Here is a 20,493-nt window from a genome sequence, read left to right as displayed (position 1 = left end):
ACTGAAAGTCATAGCATATTCTGAAGATGTATGATATGTGTACTTAACATTCCGTAAAATATCTTCACATGACGAGTAAAACACAGCCTTTTTTTAATTATATGCTTCACGTCATTTCTAAATAGATGCTAGGATGTTGGAATGTTGTACCAATCTCTTTTACGTGCTCAAAGCCGACACGATGTTGTATCTAATATCAGTAGGGATCGGATTCTTTATCTCTGGAATGAAAGGCCAACCACTAATTGACTGAGCCTGTCAAGACGGCAGGTAAAAATCATGTCTACGCTAAATTAGCTGCTACTCAACCTAAACTTACCTGAAAATATCAATTGATTAGTTACAAAAAACTCTTCTGCTTTAGGCAATATTTGTCCGAAAGTCAAAAATTTGACTGATTCCTTCCCTCTTAATTCTTCTTTCTTTCTTAATCTGCTTACCCTCCAGGGTTTGGTTTTTCCTCGGACTCAGCGAGGGATCTCACTTCTACCGCCTCAAGGGCAGTGTGCTGGAGCGGGAGACATTGGGTCGGGGGATACAACTGGGGAGAATGACCAGTACCTCGCCCAGGCGGCCTCACCTGCTATACTGAACTGGGGCCTTGGTGGGGGATGGGACGATTGGAAAGGATAGGCAACGAAGAGGGAAGGAAGCGGCCGTGGCCTTAAGTTAGGTACCATCCCGGCATTTGCCTGGAGAAGTGGGAAACCACGGAAAACCACTTCCAGGATGGCTGAGCTGGGAATCGAACCCACCTCTACTCAGTTGACCTCCCGAGGCTGAGTGGACCCCGTTCCAGCTCTCGTACTACTTTTCAAATTTCGTGGCAGAACTGGGAATCGAAGCCGGGCCCTCGGGGGTGGCAGCTAATCACACTAACCACTACACCACAGAGGCGGACACTTCTCTCTTAATTATGTACCAAAATCGTTTTCCCATTTCTTTAGTGAGTAGCTGACCTCGACGTGCGTCAAGTTCGAAATATATAGCTGGCAAGAAGCCCACGAATCGACGTTGGAGGCAGCTTACCTGTCTGATCCTTATATCTTATAACTTGAAAGGCTTTATTTAAACTGTTATTAATATTCTCTTCGTTTGCTTTAGAATAAGCTACTGGATTCTTTCCAGTCTGAGAGATGAGCTGTCCTAACAAGCCCTATCTCTACGGTAGCAATGTGCCTGGTACGCCTCCATCACCCAAGTTTGTGGGGTCGCACATCAATATCTTTATAGCGGTGAGGAGCCAGCGCCTTTTTAGAGATATCTCTCGCGTTGTAAAGCTTGGCTTAAACCTGGACCCACATACTTTAGCTGATAACTACAACTTCCTCATATGATATCTCGTTTAGATGTTTAGGTATGTCGTTTCAATAACGGTACGCGGAATAAATAATGCCAAAGATTCAGTTTTTTTTAATAGTATAATATTCTTTTAATTTCGGCTCCTTTGCTAAATAGAATAGCATGCTGCCTCTAAGAGATCCTGGGTTCAATTCATTGCCGAGTCAGGGATATTAACTTTCATTGGTTAATCCTCTGGTTCATGGCTGAGCATTTGTGCCGTCTTCAACATTAGAATTCATCTTAGGTATTTTTAACGTATTTATTTATTTATTTATTTTTTATTTATTTACAATTAGCTTTTCATCACACCAATACAAATAAGCCTTATGGCGACGATGGAATAGGAAGGGGGTAGGAGTGGGAAGGAAGCTGCCTTGGCCTTAAGGTAAGCCCCAGTATTTGCCTGATTTTGAAAATAGGAAACCACAGGAAACTATATTTAGAGCTGCTAAGAATGGGGTTCGAACTCACTATCTACCGAATTCAAACTCACAGCTGCTCGCCCCTAACCGCACGGCCAACTCACTCGGTACCCTCACCTTCACCAAGCCTTCAGGATGCCATACGCCATTATTTTTATAACAATTTGATATACTATTTTTTCATCTGAGCTTTTGTATGAACACTGCTACATTGTAAGAGTCGTTCCAACAGGTACCGTTTTCCGAATATTTTGAACTCTGAAGAGAAACGACAAGTATAAATCAGACTGAGAAATTAATAACCATACCGGCAACTTTCGTTGAATATTTGAAGACTTGTTTTGAACATTGAAAGTTCAGTAGCGAGGAAAAATGTACATTTCAAAGTCAACAATAAACCTGTATAGCACATTGTATCTAAAACGGTATCGAACACTCGTATGCAATGATACTTCATTCGAACATAAATGCGTCCTGTGTTCCAACGACCAAACCATTCTACATGGTTATAAACGAATAGTATGATAACACGTGCTGTTTTTCAATTGAAACCACACGAAAAGTGTTATTCTTGACGCGGTAAAAATGAAAGTATAAAAGAATAACGAAGAAGATAGAAAGATTTATTATAAAGTTCAGGGCGTTCTGAAGCATTTGTATGCCTCCAGTATTCAAATAACTGTCTTTAAAGAATCATAACTATTTGATTCAATATGGAATGTTTCTATCATGGCTGAGCTGAAAATATTCAGACATGCAGTCACGTCTTCAGCTGTTCTCTTACTTTCTTGTTAGCTTCTGCTCTCTTAACACTGTCAACCAACTGATATCTTATCCTCCTCTTCCACTTCTTCATACAATTTACATTCATACCATTGTCTGCTCTCCTTCTCACACCATCGTTTAAGTCCCCCTGCACTCTTCCCCTTCTTATAAAGCATCATTCACAGCGAGTGATCATACCAGTTTCTTTTCCCTACATGCATGATATTTAATAGTTTCCATTTTTCACCAGTTCTTTCCAATACCTCATCATTCCTTACCCTCTCTGCCCAGGATATCTGTTCCGTCTTTCTCCACAACCACAACTCAAATGCCTCAAGTTTCCCTTCATCTTCCTTTCTTAGCGTTCAGGTCTCGGTTCCATAGAGAGCTACACTCCAAACAAAGAATTTCGCCAAACTCTTCCTTAACCTCATGTCCAAAATTTTTTCACACATTGAGCGAGTCTTTGTATTTATCTTTGCTTATTTGTGTACTTCACCTCTCCGCCACCAGAGGCCGGCAAGATCCCAATCTTTTCTTTATTCCTATGTTTTCTCTGAGGATTCAGTCCTAGGCTGAGAGAGAAAAGATGGAGGTCCTAACCTCCTCTTCTTCTCCTTCTCCTGGTCCCTACCTGTTCCGGATGTCGGCAACCATCTTGGCTGTGTCTTCTCTGTTGTGAGCTGCCTGGAGTAACTCTGCCGATGACTTGAGAGTCCAGTCTCTGATGTTTTTTTTTTTTGCCAGGAGATTCGTCTCCTGCCAACACCTCTCTTTCCAGGTATCTTTACTTGCAGGATTTCTTGCCGTAGATGGTATCTGCTTCTGTTTCTCATTATGTGACCAAGGTATTGTAGCTTTCCATTGTTTACAATGGTCAGTACTTCCTTATCTTTCATCTTCTTCTAATGATCTCTGCATCTGTGACGTGATCTGTCCATGACACTTTATATATAAGCTTCACTTTATCTCCACTCCGCTCTTCCTGTAATCCATAGACATATATACATTTCTTCATCCTTTCTTGGTTGACGAGGCTGAGTTCATTCTTCAGAGACGCCACTTTCTTTTCCAGATTTTTACCTGCTCTTTTAGCAATCCCGTTGCTCTCTCATTCTCCTCTGTTCTTTTTTTTCCGTAACTCCCCACTGTTCCTTGAACCATGTCTTCATATCTTCAAATCCCTTGGCTTGTTCCTTTCTCAATTCCTTTACCAGTGCATTCCAGTATACGTTTCTACGGCGTCTCCCATCAGCCCCCTGATTCTCTCCCAGTCCTCCCAGCTCATGTCAGTGCATGGATTCATCTCCACGCCCCCTATAATTAATAGCATAGTTATCACCGTCGCTGCCAAAATAGCCTCACCGATCTTCCCCAGTTCTCCCTTGTTCGACGCATGCCCTGTCGTCTTCTTCTGCCTGCGCTGCCAGCCACCGATCGCCGCACGATCTTGCTCAATGCCAATCATGCTATACTGCACTCAACTCTGCACACATCCACACTGGTCGGTTGCTCAAGTAGTACTGCTGTCCATGACACTCTTAGCATCCTTCGGTAAAACTACATCTCAAAGGCCTCTAATATTTTACTGAGCGACTTTGTTAAAGTCCATGTTTCAACACTGTAATAGAGAACAGAAAATACATAACAGCGAAGGAGTCTCATTTTTGTAATTAGTGTTAAGTCACGACTTTTAAACAGTTTTCCCATTTTGTTGAACACAGCCCTAACTTTTCCAGTGCGGGAATTCACTTCAACCGAATTATCCCATTGATCATTAACGATGGTGCCAAGATAAGTGTATTTCCGGACTCGTTCAAAAGGTTTATTGTTAATTACTAGAAGACAGGCAGGGATAAAGTTTTACTTGTGACCATAACTTTGGTTTACTTTATATTAATGTCAAGATCGTATTCATGACTAGTGAATGCTACTCTTTGAATGAGATATTGTAAACTTTCTAAACTATCAGCAAAAATGACAGTGTCATCCACATATCGAATGTTGTTTATTCATTGTCTATATAAAAGCACTCCCATTTGTATTGCACATGTCCAGGATTCCAGTGCATAATGATTTATTATAATTCTCAAATGCGATGGCTGAATGGATTATTTTACATGAGACTTGGGAAATAACCCCGGCGTCGAAGTCTCATCACTCCTACTTGAGTAGTATGCACGGCTAAGCTCGGGAGCATACAGGTCAATGATCTGTCCGGAAATGTGGGCAATAAACTAAATATCTATAAAGTAGGGGAATTTAATTATGAGAGGAATACTACGTCACTACTAAATGAGAAGAATGGTTTCCATACTGTACAACACAAACTTTAATAAACTAAGAAACACATGTTAAATTATCTGCGAAATATTTGCTATGAAATTTATACATAAATAGGAAATACAGTATATTTCTGACTTATGATGAGTGAATTAATGTCTGTCAGTCTATACTTGATTCCGCACTTTCACTTCATAACTTCATAATGTCGAAACGGCTTCCCTTTTCGGACTAATTAACACTCGCAGATACTTATATAATATACTGTGATAAACTAAACAAGTACCATTAATAAAAGGCATATCTCGCAACGGTTCATTATTCTTATCTTGGCATCGTAATTCAGCATAACATTTCCTGATTCACACGAGTCCTTATTCATAAATATCCGTCCCATATTTCAGAATCTCTTTTATTATTATTAATAATAACTGAAGGTTATAGGTTGGCATCAATGGATTTGCAGGGAAACTCACAGAGAGTTACTGTTTCACTGGTTGACACAACTTGGTAAGCACCTCCCTTTGACCTGAATCTCCGATCACGTGCCTCTTGTCTCTTTTCTCTTCCCCACAGCAAGATCTATGATCTATTTCCCAAAGTCAAGAATCCATTATGTGGACAACGGTTTGCTAACAAAGAGGACATCGTAACAGCATTTCAGAAAATGGTGTCACACGTTAACGATACACATGCAGCGAATGGTATTCACCGCCTGCCCCACCGCTGGCAACGCACAGTGGAAACCTTGGGTGATTATTTCGAAGGTCTGTAACCAGTGGACACCTGTCCTTTGTACGCAGTCTTGTGTATTTGCCGTCTATACCATAATAAAACAATGTTTACCAATGGCCTGTATTCTGTCACTTTCCTACGAGAATCTCCTGATGACATTATTTGTCTTCAGGCACTATGCATAAGTACATGCAGTGTATTTCCATGTGCATATCTTAGATTTTCCGTGTTGTCTCCTGTTCGCGAGAAAAAATAGTTGCCATGACTTATGACTCGACCTTCGTATTTAAACATGTGAAACGTATTTTTGCCTCTTTCTTGAAGCCATATTATACCACAGAGTGGGCAAAATAAATCTGGTCCGGAAAATAATTATAAGACTGACGAGCAATTGACCCTCCTTAGTGAACAGGAGGACTGTCGATCACAGGAAATGCTGGAAACCGTGATTTCGATGCTCCAATCGGTTGCTGTCACGTCTCTGCGCGTGTACGTTTGTATGAAAGAAGAATCATAAACGCGTGATATCTTGAACTTGGGATACACATTTTGTTACAATATTACGGAAGCCTACAACAGATCATTGTGGGCTATTGTCTACCCTGTTGCATTCTTGCTGTTGTTTCTCTGTTGATAATTATCGAGGATTAGTATTGGGTGTTCACATGTGATGAATATTAGTCATGAGAATAAAGCATGACTGTTTTAATATCAGCCATGGAAAAGGTTACTCTGCTGCTGAACTTTACTTAACGGATCTCATTAATAACAACTCTACTCTTCCTTTCTATTGTACAGAAACTCTTCACATCAAAAGCGTTTATTTAAATTTATAATTACCGGCGAGTTGACCGTGCAGTTAGGGGAGATAGTGGGTTCGAAGATGGTTTTCCGTGGTTTCCAATTTTCGTACCAGGCAAATTCTGGGGCCGTACCTTAATTCTGGCCAAGGCCGCTTCCTTCCAACTCATAGGTCTTTCCTATCCCATCGTCGCCATAAGACCTACTGTGTCGGTGCGACGTAAAGCCACTAGCAAACAAAAAAATAATTTACTGATTTTGATGATTAGAGAACTCTCATTCATTAATATAACCTCTGATGGAGGAATAAAAATTTCATTTCATTTATATTTCTTTTATGTAACTTGGAGGAAATGTTTGATCACCCTGTATTATGTTGTGTCGGATGCAGCACGTTAATTAAAAAAATATAAATTTACTGTAGATCCTGTCAGTGCCTTATCCCTTCAGGATTGAGTATTCTATTTATTTAATACATTCATTTAGTTAAATAGCTCCACATATTTTTATTTTTATTTTTATCTTTTCACATTCCTGCCAACAAAGAAGACGACCGATCGTGCCCCTGAGAAGTAGCAGTAGTAGTAGAAGAAGAAGAAAAAGAAAAAAGAAGAAGAAAATGTTTTGTATTTTGCTTCATCGATGAGGATGCCCTAAAAGGGTACACAGATATATTATTATACACTTGATTGCAATTAAAGAATTCGAAAGTGACTTAGTAGCCTAGAAGAAGCACCATTTTATAATTTTTTTGCATGATTAGAGTTGAGAAGAATGCGTTTTGTTTATAGTCATTTTACTGTTAATGCTATTAACGAATTTTACCGGGCGAGTTGGCCATTCGGTTAGCGGCCTGCGGTTGTGAGCTTGCATCCGGGAGATAGTGGGTTCGAATCCCACTATAGGCGGCCCTGAAGATGGTTTTCCGTGGTTTCCCACTTTCACATCAGGCAAATTCTGGGGATGTACCTTAATTAAGGCCACGGCCGCTTCCCTCCAACTCCTAGGCCTTTCCTGTCCCATCGTCGCCATAAGACGTATCTGTGTCGGTGCGACTTAAAGCCAATAGCAAACAAAAATTGCGAATTTTCATTAATTGTTTTTTATATTGATAACATAAATAATTCAACCCGCAAACACAAAAATAAATTAATACATTTCCTTGTTCATCACTTTTGAACCAGCGAAGGGGTGTTTAGCGGTTTGGTTTCTGCTTCTTAACCGGAGGCAACACGTTCGGTTACCAGATAGTCTGAAGGTTGAATAGCTTCGCAGCCGAGATTGAAAATTCTTCTTCAGTACTCCAAGAAAATAATTATGTGTTGTAATTCTAACTCTTAGTCACGTTTCTTCATAGGGGTGAGGCTAATTTTATATGGCATGTTTTACGGCCGGGTGCCCTTCCTGACGCCAACCTCAGTTGAAGAGGTAATGAAGATGAAATAAATGATGGTGAATGACATTGAGTAAAATGGTAGAAGGAATTGGCTGTGGCCTATGAAAAGAAACTGTCCCAGAATTTGCCTGGAAGAAAACCATTCTCAGGACAGCAGACGGTGTGAATCGAACGCACGCGTCTTCCGAATGCAGAGCTTGGATCAGTAGCCGCAACGCGGCCACTTCACTCGGTTGAAAGAAAATAGTTATCAGTCGAAATCGGTTATAAGGACACCGAAGAGATCGCCAATCAACGGTCGTTATAGTCGCACAAACCGGTTTCTTTGTTGTTGTTAAATGTCATATCTGTAAATTTCGACCGCTGCCACCCCCGGAGGTCCGGGTTCGATTCTCGTCTCTGCCACGAAAATTTGAAAAGTGGTACGAGGGCTGGAACGGGGTCCACTCAGCCTCGGGAGGTCAACTGAGTAGAGGTGGGTTCGATTCCCACCTCAGCCATCCTCGAAGTGGTTTTCTGTGGTTTCCCACTTCTCCAAGCGAATGCCGGGATGGTACCTAACTTAAGGCCACGGCCGCTTCCTTCCCGCTTCCTTGTCTATCCCTTCCAATCTTCCCATCCCTCCACACGCGGACTGTCACTTCAAATGGCTGGGCAACAGACTTCACGGTTCTTGAGCTGTACGGGTCACCAATGAATTAGAGTATAAATATTCGTAGCATGTACATATTCCATGGGTTGTACATAGTAGTCGGTGATGAATTCTTCTCCTATTCCTCCTCAGCTTATGGTCAAGTCTCATTCCAATTCCCAGCTCCAGTAATGACATCAAGCACAACAAAAAATTACTCTTTAGGGAAGCATATAAACAACATATAGGCTACTGTAATATATGCTATTGCTTCATAATATAATATGCCCACAAAAATCCAGGTATATATTCATCTCGACTAAGTGCGCGATGAAAAATTGCACTCTAATCTGTGAGGAGTACTAGAATATAAATCACACACACTTCCTTCAGCCAGCTGCTGTTGCTGCAATTCTCATGTAGTATAGCTGTTCATCGCAATATGTTTCACTCCTGGAACATATTCTCATCACCATTTCAGTGAGTTATATTGCCAGCTTCCCCACAGAAAGGCCGGACTTACTCAGAGAAAATCTAATTCCTCAAAGTGACATTAGTCTAAATGTGTCTTTATACCAGTGTCTGTCATTCCTCGAATGTGTCCTGTTAATCAGTTTACTACATGACTTAATGTTTCCTGCTAGCAAGATTTCTTCAGGATTTGACAACGATCAACTAATTGCTCAAAGTGAATCTAGCCTCTACGAGTTTTCATGCCAGTGTCTACCATTCCTCGATTTCAGTTTACTGATTAATTACTGAAAAGTATATTTATTCAGGAATATGATATCGATGACCTAATCTCTTAAAGCATAACTGTGTCTTCCGTTTTATCTTGTCGGGCTGAGCGACTAAGACGGTTGAGGCGCTGGCTTTCTGACCCCAACTTGGCAGGTTCCATCCTGGTTCAGTCCGGTGGCATTTGAAGGTGTTCAACCTCGTGACGGTAGATTTATATTGGCACTTAAGGGAACTCCCGCGGCACTAAATTCCGGCAGCTTGGCGTCTCCGAAAACCGTAAGAGTAGTTATTGGGGTGTAAAGCAATTTTTATTATTATTATTATTATTATTATTATTATTATTATTATTATTATTATTAAGAAGGCAGCCATATTTTTTCTGTATCGACTCAGTTAACGTAACTTTAAAGCTGTTTAGTTTGTCGAAAACACTAAATATAAGACTAATGTTACATTAATCGGAGTATCTGTACCTTTCTTAATTAGTGTGTGTGTTTATACAGGTATGTTATAGAGTTATACGTGTTATAATTAGTGTTTCCGACAGACTGGAAGGCTTTACAGGTACATTACTACGTCTCTTCACACTACTACTTCTCATTTCTCGAATATGCCCTTATAATCAGTTTACAGTTTCATATCGACGACTTGAGGTGTCCTACCATCAAGTAGACTTACTTTCTGACATCTATCAGCTAATTCTTCAAAGTGACAACCGAATTAATTTCCTTAAGTACTCATCATGTGGTGAAGGTAAACAGGACTCTTTCGAGAGAGTTTTAGCAATCCAGAATATAGTGGTTTAATTCAAGTCAAACCTAGAATATAGTCATCTCTAATTATTTCCAAACTCATCTGAAGCACCAACAATAATGCAACTACACAAGCAGAATGATATTGTTCCCAACGAAATCAGATTGTCCAGCCTATGTACTGCAGAAAATTAAATCTGGAAGTATTCTGTTTACGTGCTCAAGTGATGCATTCCATGAGCAGGAATTATTATTGTTTCATTAAGTTTTACGCACAATACACAGTATATAAGCGTTCCGACACGAACTCCGGAACACTAGAAACCTGTAACAATGAAAGCTAGTGTAATGATAACAAATTAAATTGCAGACGTGTGTAGTCAACAGGGATGGTGAAAGTATTAATTTATTTTGTATTTAATTGAAGCGTACAGTATGACTTTTCAATATAATGAATGCTACAAAATTACTACGTGTGCACTAAGACACTAGAGTTTTAAATTCAGAGTTATGATGTAACTAGCTGCCTATGGTTAGAGCCTTGCGCGGATATACAAAATAACATCCGCATCCGCGAATGGTTGTCCGAGAATACTGTAAATATTTAACTACGGTATAATACACCCTACGTATTTAAGCAGATAGATCTGTTAGCATAATATAATAAGCCTGACACTGGGCACCAGAACCCCTACACCACAGGTTGTGACGGATTTTCTCTTGCGACGGTGACCGACGTGCTGATTTCTTCCTTCCACTAATTGCGGGCTGGAGCCAGTTAGGGTTTCAAGGCTCTTTATATGACACCATTCTAGCATACCATTGTCAAGAGTCACCTAACCACAAGCACAAATAAGAGTATACCTGACTGAAAAGCAATGACCGTCATTGTCCGCTAAATTATCCGCACTGCCATACAGTTTATATCCGGCAAGACACTAACTTCCGCATTCATGCAGGACTCCACAATTGTGTGCAGACGAGCCTTAAAGATTGTCCCAAAAGTTATTTATTCCGTTTCCAGTCCATTCTGATTGTGGTACATAGCAGGAACCATTTCGTTGTGGTCATTTATATCAATTCTGGTGGATCTGAGTCTATCGGATATTCGTATGACTTAGGGAATATTGTTTTTAAGTTTTACAAACACATGTGCACCTAATGACTGGCAACATACTACGTTAGCAGATTAATAACCTACTTAAAAATCAGTTCCCAATTGAAATGTTTACCTAACATACTGTCACCCTGTGGGTGCACGTCGCCGTCCGTAATAGAACGGTTCACACTTACTGAGGTGCTGGTACTCAGAAGTTAGTTTCTCCGAGCTTGCAGTATGTGGGTCGAGGTATAAGCCAAGCTTTACAGCACCGGTGATATCTCTAAGGCGCTAACTCTACGCCGCTATAAAGATATTGATGTACGGCCGCACAAACTCGGGTGATGGAGGCGTACGAGGCCAGGGTTGGCAGCACATCGCCACTGTAGAGATAAGGCGAGCACATCTGTTAGGATGGGCAGGGTCCAGTAGCTTATTCTAAAGTAAACGAACAGAATATTAATCAAACTCATCCTGGTCCTTCGGAGTTCGTATCATGCTTGCGAGCAGTGAACCGTTTCCCACGAAATCAGATTGCTCAGTCCACGTATTGGAGAGAATTAACCTGGAAGTATTCCTTTTACGTGATTCTGGCAAGACATTCCAAGAGCAGGGATTGGGATAAATACACTAAGAAATCCAGATTAATACAAACCTAGACCAGGGAACAATAGACAATTTGCGTGTTGTTCCTTCATTTAAGACTCTTCTTCTTATTATTATATAGAATAACTGTCCACATTTGAATTATTATTATTATTATTATTATTATTATTATTATTATTATTATTATTATTATTATTATTATTATTATTATTATTATTATTATTATTATTATTATTATTGTACATACGTACTTCTTCATTATACATTGTGTTTCCCTTCAGCGCTCAATCTGCAAGCGTCTGTGAATGAACCAAGCATTCAAATTCACAATCCTCTACTAACAACTACCTCTGAGACGGCTTTATTTTCGTATCTCTGACTATTAAATCTAAGGTTTCCTAACTTTCATGACTGACGACACACTTGTTTTGAATAATAATAATAATAATAATAATAATAATAATAATAATAATAATAATAATAATAATAATAATAATAATAATAATAATAATAATAAAACCGAGTGAGTTGCTCGTGCGAATAGAGGCGCGCAGCTGTGAGCTTGCATTCGGAAAATAGTGGGTTCGAACCGCACTGTCGGCAGCCCTGAAGATGGTTTTTGTGGTTTCCCATTTTCACACCAGGCAAATGCTGGGGCTGTACCTTAATTAAGACCACGACCGCTTCCCTCCCTAGGTATTTCCTGTCTCATCGTCGCCATGAGACCTATCCGTGTCGGTGCGACGTAAAGCAACTAGCGAGCTCTCACCTGCGCGCTCCTAACCGCACGGCCAACTCGCCCGGTAAGAGGGAGAGTAAAATAACTGTTTCGGTTCCCTATAAACCCCCAGCCCATTACGGAAATTTGACATGTATGGAGCTAAACACTTTAATTTCGACAGGTGCATGCTAAATATGAAGTTTGGTTGAAATATCTCCAGTAGTTCTCAAGTTACAAGAAACACGCTTTACACGCACCAGCTCTTGAATTAAGTCCGGTGGGACTTGTATCGTACTGAAAACCAGTCCGTTAATTATATCTCCCACATTAATCCTTGTATCGAAATTATGAACATGAGTAAAAAGGTTTAGAAATTGATTTCCATTAAGGCAGGTAGATTTTCATTTTGGTTGTGTACATTCTGTGCGAGTGCAAAATCACGGTTTCGGTTTCGTACAAACTCCCAGTCAGTTCGGGGATTTAGAAACAATATTGGCCCTAAGACCGACTCAAGGACAGGTGGATTCTAAATGTAAATTTTGGAAGAAATATATCCAGTAGTTTTCGAGTTATAGACAAAGAGACAAACAGGCAAACAAACAGATAAACAGACACCAAAGCTAAAAAAATATGCAGATGGTCATTATTACACCAGAAACGGATAAATGTACGGTAATTTCGCCATATTAGTCAATATACAGACACACGATCATTACGATTTTACCATGCTTGGAAACGTGTTGAAAATCCAGGACTACGTGATATAATGTTGTATGTATGTTCAATGTTCAGTCCTCAGGCCTAAGGCTGGTTGGATCCTCAATAGCTCCACCATCAGCTGTCATAGATGGCCTTGGCAGCACTGCAGAGTCGTACTAGGAAAATGAGGGATGAGGTAGTTTCCCGTTGCTTTCCTCACCAAACAAGACGTTGCTATTACGTACATATCAGTCTGCCAAGCGCACAAAATGCATGCACCAGCCGACCCCATAAGTGACATTTTCACACCATTCATAACAGGAACTGGCTGCATAGGGAATGGCATTACTAGCATCACTCATACATCAGTCACTTTCATGTTGTCAAAGCCAAGGATGAGACTGAGACAGATCAATGAAAGTAACAAAATTGTTCTAGTCTATACCATAAGACAGTGCACTAGATCCCGCCAACAGAGGCGACCCCTGGTCATTACTAGAGCCCGGATGATCAGGCATTTATTTTGACTAAAATAGACAGGCAAGTAAGCACTTGACATTTAGGAAAGAGGCAGTAAAACAATTTAAATAGGCATTTATAATGACAACAATAACATAGATGGTTTAATTAAGCTACGTAATGATCATCTGCATCCCATTTTACTAGTTAATCTTATGTCCCCCTGTGGGTGGGGGTGATAGAATAATATCAACGGTATCCCCTGTCAGTCGTACCAGTGACTAAGAGGGGGACCCAGGGGCTCTCAACTTGGGAGTGTAGTTTGCAACCTCGGTTCCCCTAGCTGAGGCTGGCGTTGCGTCCAGTTTCATGTCTCAGGTTCCTCGCTCTTATCTTTCATACCCGACCTCGTTTGGTCAACTCTTGCTCTTTTCCGACCCCGGTTCTATTACCTTTTCGAGGATAAGGGAGTTTTCAATTTTACCCTCTACTTAGGCCTTTCGTTTCTTTTGTCCATATCTTAGACCTCTTCAGTAGGGGAGCAATAGCGGTCCCAAATTCTAGCATTAGCACATTGTTTTTTGAGTCAGTGTAGCTATGCGGGTTGTGACCCGATGTCATTGACCCCTAGTGTAGTAGGCGTGCAATGTCGATTTGCGGATTTTGCATAAGAGAGCGAGCATAACCTCACAGTCGTCATCTTGAGGGGCCTAACCTTACTTTAGCGGCAAGATGCCCGTCCCGACGCAAATTGCACAAGATGCAAATCCATGTGTGTGTGCTGATTGCATAGAAATGCGTTTGTATCAACAGAGACATTAAAATTATAATGCAGATTTCAAATCTCATAATGATTTGCGTTATTTTTCTGTTCTAAACACTAATTGTAAAAATGTTTCGTCTTACTCTGCAATCAATTCTAGTGTGTGCTAATTGTAACTTGTCTTGCCGAATAAAAACATACAGCCCAGTAGCGTTAAAAGTTTTTTCTATTGTCAACACTACTTGTCAACATGTTTTGTTATGTCGGATAAAGGCATACAACATTAGCTTGTTCTACAATCATTTCTAGTGTGCGCTAATTGTAATAGGATTTAACTTGTCTTGTTGAATAGAGACATACAGCCCAGTAAATATTGTGTTTGCGTTATTTCTTCTGCTCTAAACACAAATAATCAACATGTTTTCATTTGTTCTACAATCAATTCTAGTGTATGCTAATAGTATCAGTATTCAACTTGCCTTCCCGAATAAAAACATATAGCACAGTAACTATTGTGTGATAAGTTTTTCTGTTCAATAGTCAACATGTTTTCTCTTGTCCTCTTACGTCCAGTCGGAGTAGGAGGAGGAGGCTATAAGAGCCTATGCATAGCCAAGAGGATGAACCCTTTTGCCCTTTTGTCCTTTTGCTATGCGGTTGAGGAGGAGAAGGGCGGCTGTGCCCCGTGCCCTTTTGCCATTTTGCTATACGGATTAGGAGGAGGAGGAGGAGGAGGAGGAGGAGGAGGATGAGCGGGGCGGCTGTATCCTGTCAGAGGAGTAGGCCATAAGAGCCTATGTATAGCTGCAATATCGCGCAGTAGCACCGAGCAGGGGCGTATTCTCCTTGAATGCAAGGCATTCATTGCATGCGTTATGATAACACAAAGAACTGTCTGATGTACGATTTTAGGTTGTTTCAAGTCAAATATTAACGATTTTATCTCTCAGAAGTTCAAAAGTTCCGCGCAGCTGTACTAGTTTCGTTGCTTGACTACGTGTGGTGCTCGTGTAGTCTCGCCGTCTACTCCACTCTAGGAAGAAAGAGACAGCAAATGGAGGAGTTAAGGATGTAAGGCATTCAATCTTAAAATTGCATTCGGTGGCGGGCGTAGTTCTGAAACCCTCCGAACGATGTCGCTGCAATTGAAACTTGGTCAAAATGTGTCACCCCATACCCGTGCTACCCTCTGACATCTGTAAAAGTCGGCATGTTTACAGCGAACGGGATCCACAATTTCGCCCCAGCGAGAACCCAACGTGACGAAACTGACCAATGCCACTGGGATGACTTACCTCCAGTGCTTGAGTTGTGGCTAACTAGTGAGTTAATTCATTGTGTGTTTTGCTGATTAGTGAGTTCATTCTGTGTGTGCTGTTCCGTCGTTTTCGGTGTTTTATTATATTTTGCGCGCATGTGGTATTAACGATGGATGAGTCTAAAACGGATATAATTGTAAATCAGTTTGAAAAGCCATTTACTGGCCGTTCGTTTGATGAAAAGATTCAAATAGTTAAAGCCGGGAGACCTCTATCTTCCCTCGTAAATTTATTCTTCTTCTTCTTAATCTGTTTACCCACCAGGGTCGGTTATTCCCTCGGAATCAGCGAGGGATCCCACCTCTACCGCCTCAAGGGCAGTGTCCTGGAGCTTCAGACTCTGGGTCGGGGGTACAACTGGGGAGGATGACCAGTACCTCTCCCAGGTGGCCTAACCTGCTATGCTGAACAGGGGCCTTGCGGGGGATGGGAAGATTGGAAGGGATAGACAAGGAAAAGGGAAGGAAGCGGCTGTGGCCTGAAATTACGTACAATCCCGGCATTTGCCTGGAGAAGTGGGAAACCACGGAAAACCACTTCCAGGATGGCTGAGGTGGGAATCGAACCCATCTCTACTCAGTTGACCTCCCGAGGCTGAGTGGACCCCGTTCCAGCTCTCGTACCACTTTTCAAATTTCGTGGCAGAGCCGGGAATCGAACCCGGACCTCCGGGGGTGGCAGCTAATCACACTAAACACTACACCACAGAGGCGGACCCTCGTAAATTTAAAAACAGAAAACAAGAATTGTGTACGCACGTTCAATCCAGAAACTTACAGTAAAACTTTTTGGCTCGAGTTCACCTACATGTAATTAGGGTGAGTAGAATTGAAATTTACTTAATACATTGTGTTAACTGCATGGTTACTAGTTGCATGCCTCAGTGGAGATTCCAGGATATGCCACTGGCCCCGAGGCTAGCTTTCTCCATAAGAGCCTGTATAGCCGCTATCTTGCGCATGCACCCTTAGGCCGTCTCCTTAAATCGTATGTCTCTTCTACAAAAGCTTTCTCTATAAGAGTCTATGCATAGCCGCCATCTTGCACAGTAACCTCTGACCAAGGTTCTAGGAGTTAGTCTCATAGAGCCTGTGTATAGCTGCCATCTTGTGCAATCGCCCATAGCCGTCATCTTTCTCTATAATAGTCTATGTATATCTGCCATCGTGCGCAATCGCCCATAGCCGTCATCTTTCTCCATAAGAGCTCATGTATCGCCACCATCTTGTGCAATCGCCCATAGCTGTCATATTTCCCTATAAGAGCTTGTGTATAGCCACCATCTTGTGCAATCGCCCATGGCCGGCATCTTTCTCCATAAGAGCCTGTATATAGTCACCATCTTGCGCAATCGCCCATAGCCGGCATCTTTCTACATGACAGCCCATGTACAACCGCCATCTTGTGCATTCGCCCATGACCGTCGTCTTTCTCCATAATAACCTATGTATAGACGCCATCTTGTGCAATCACCCATAGCCGTCATCTTTATAATAGCCTGTGTATAGCCACCATCTTGCGCAATCGCCCATAGCCGTCACATTTCCCCATAAGGGCCTGTGGATAACCGCCATCTTGTGCAATCGCCCATAGCCGTCATCTTTCTCCATATGATCTCGTGTATAGCCGCCATCTTGTGCATTCACCTATAGCTGTCATCATTCTCCAAAAGAGTCTGTGTGTAGTCGCCATCTTGTGCAAACGCCCATGGCCGTCATCTTTCTCCATAAGAGCCCATGTATAGCCGCCATCTTGCGCAACCACCCTAGGGTGTCTCATAAGAGTCTATGTATAGTCGCCATCTTGCGCAAGCGCCCCTAGCCCTTCTCATAACAGGCTATGTATAGCCGCCAACTTGCGCAAGCGCCCTTAGGCCGTCACATAAGAGCCTATGTACAGCCGCCAACTTGCGCAAGCTCCTTAAGCCGACATTTTATTGCCGCCATCATGAGCAAGCGTCCCTACGCCGTCTCATAAGAGCCTATAGTCGCCATCTTGCGCATGCGCCCTTCGGCCATCTCATAAGAGCCTATGTATAGCCGGTATCTTGATCAAGCGCCTCTATACCGTCTCATAAGAGCCTATGTGTAGCCGCCATTTTGCGCAAGTGCCCGTAGGCAGTGTCATAAGAGCCTATATAAATAGCCGCCATCTTGTACAAGCGAGCGCCCCTAGGCCGTCACATAAGGAGCTGTGTATAGCAGTCATGTTATGCAATTTGCGTAGTGAAGGGCATCTTGCCGTAAAACAAAGGGTAGGCCTTTCAAGATGGCGGATGTACTGTTAGATTGGCTCTCTTATGCGTCGGAAAGGGCATCTAGCCGTTAAAGTATGGTTAGGCCTCTCAAGATGGCGACTGTGAGGATAGGCTCACTCTCTTATGCAAAATCCGCAAATCGACATTGCACACCTACTATACTAGGAGTCAATGACATCGGGTCAGAACCCGCATACTTACACTACTAGACCTCGGGTGCTGACTCTGGAAAAAAAGTGCTGACGCTAGGATTTGGGACCGCTATTGCTCCCCTAATCTCTTCCATTTTCCTTCTGATTAGTGTTAATAGGAAATGGTTACCGAGTAGCTTTTGCTCTTAAAATAATCACCAGCGCCACTTAATCTTACACAGCAGGGACGGGACCTGGCAACCCTCTCGATTATTTGGCTTGTGGAGTGAGTTCTCTTTTTTTTTTTTTTTTTTTTGTTCGTTGCTTTACGTTGCACCGACACAGATATGTCTTATGGCGACGATGGTTCAGGAAAGGCCCGTAGGAATGGGAAGGAAGCGGCCCTGGCCTTAATTAAGGTACATCCCCAGCATTTGCCTGGCGTGAAAATTGGACCACGGAAAACCATTTTCAGGGTTGCCGACAGTGGGGTTCGAACCCACTATCTCCCGGATGCGAGCTCACAGCTGCGCGCTCCTAACCGCACGGCCAACTCGTCCGGTGGAGTGAGTTTTCAGTAAAGATTTGAGTAATATTAAAATATCGTTTGTGTAAGTGTTATTTTTTATCTATTAAGTTAAAATGAAATAGTCTCCTGTATTATTAACACAGTACATTAGAATCATATTTTCTTTTCTTCCAATCGATTAATAAATAGAAGCAGAAAATATCCACAACAACTCAAAGAATGCAAAGAAACCACAATAAACGGAAGCTAAAATAGACCAAATACAAAATAATAACTGGTCCTACCGTTCCAAAACGTACAATAGTATATTTGTTTCTATATGGCACTTATAAAAGGCATTTTGCCTAACTTCCCGGCTCTAGTCTTCACTCAGCACTACACGTACCCCAGCAACTTCCATATTGTCACAGCCATGGATGAGACTGGGACTTTGGTGAAAGCTACATTTTGCTCTGGGCTGTGCCAAGAGAGAGATGTAAAAGATACTGCATCCAACAAGAAACGAGAACAGGCTGAGCCTTTACGTTACGTCTCGTGTATGATTATAATTTAAATCTCCCTGTACGCTGTAATGCGATTTACTGTGATATTTAAGTTAAGAAACAAATGGCGTATGCGGGAGGCAGCTGTACAATAAATATAAGGAGGAAAGCGCGGAGGGAAATTAATCTCCATCATCAAAGGCATCCCTGTTGAAATATTAATATGAAGTAATTTGTATACGATTCTCAAGACTGTAATTAATATGGCTCTGGAAGCACACACTAAAGGGAAATGATATATTCACAGAATATATTATTAAAGTGAGCAGAAGGATTGTTTCAGAAGGTCATTCTTCTCTCACGATTAATTCGAAGCTACATCAGCGCATCTGGGATTCAATGAGACGGCAAGTTGATGCATGTATCAATGCTAACGGAAGGCATTGTCAACATGTCATATAGGAAAGTGTTTCATGGTGTTTGCTGGTTCGTTCTGTGCCTGTGTGTTTCCCATAATTAATGTACTACGTACAATGTGTTGTAACACGGAAATAGAGCATTTCAGTATCCTTGTCCATATAACATATTTCAATCAGCGTGTGAGGAATGCGTCCTTATTGTTACACTGTTCTCTGGTTCCCATACCCTCACATGTGTATCGGTGAATACCCTTATTCTTTAGGAATTGTTTCGTACTTGCAAATCCTATACTAGCAATGAAGTCCGGTGAATGCTTCCCGTTCCCCTTAGCTTCCATATCTTCCCCACATTTACTCATTACCTTTCCATACCCTTTCAGCTTTACTTCCAATTCTGGCATTGATTGCGGTGTAACTGCCTCATGAAACTTGTCAACTTCATCCTCATCTGCACCCCCACATGGTGAATACACTGGGACAACTCTCATCTTAATCAGTGTTGCCAACTTAGCGGATTTTCCGCTAAATTTGGCGGAATTACAAGACTGAGAAATATATCATTTAGCGGACAGCGGAATTTTTGGCGGAATTCGAGATTTATTATAGCGGAATTTAGTGTTTTATCCATTTTACGTTCTTTTTTAATTTGTACTCCAGTCTGCCTCCGAGCTATTCCGTATTTCTTGTCAGGAGCTAGCAGTCACATGAGGAAAACATGTTATTTGGATTTGATGTTATGAGATCATGGTATCACAAACTTCTAATGCGTGGGGAAAGGAAAGGATACTTATTTCTTAGTTGACGAGTGATGACAGATAATGAAAGAGAGTAGCATTTATATTCATGCCATGAAGGAAGACCGTTTAATAAACTGGCCTGTTTTGTTTGTGGCCCTTGAGGTAGGGGATTCACCTAGTTTGCAACCGGCACTAAAATGCCCATAAATTTTAGCTCGCCGGCTCGCAGGCAAGGGGTTAATCCCAGTGAAACTCACAGATCAGGTGAGTGCAGACATTTACTTTTATTATTATTATTATTATTATTATTATTATTATTATTATTATTATTATTATTATTATTATTATTATTATTATTATTACTCATTTTATTGCTCATTATTTGATATCAGATTTCTTGGC

Source organism: Anabrus simplex, chromosome 1 (assembly GCF_040414725.1).
Source record: "Anabrus simplex isolate iqAnaSimp1 chromosome 1, ASM4041472v1, whole genome shotgun sequence".
Lineage (NCBI taxonomy): Eukaryota > Metazoa > Arthropoda > Insecta > Orthoptera > Tettigoniidae > Anabrus > Anabrus simplex.
This window is presented reverse-complemented; position numbering follows the sequence as displayed.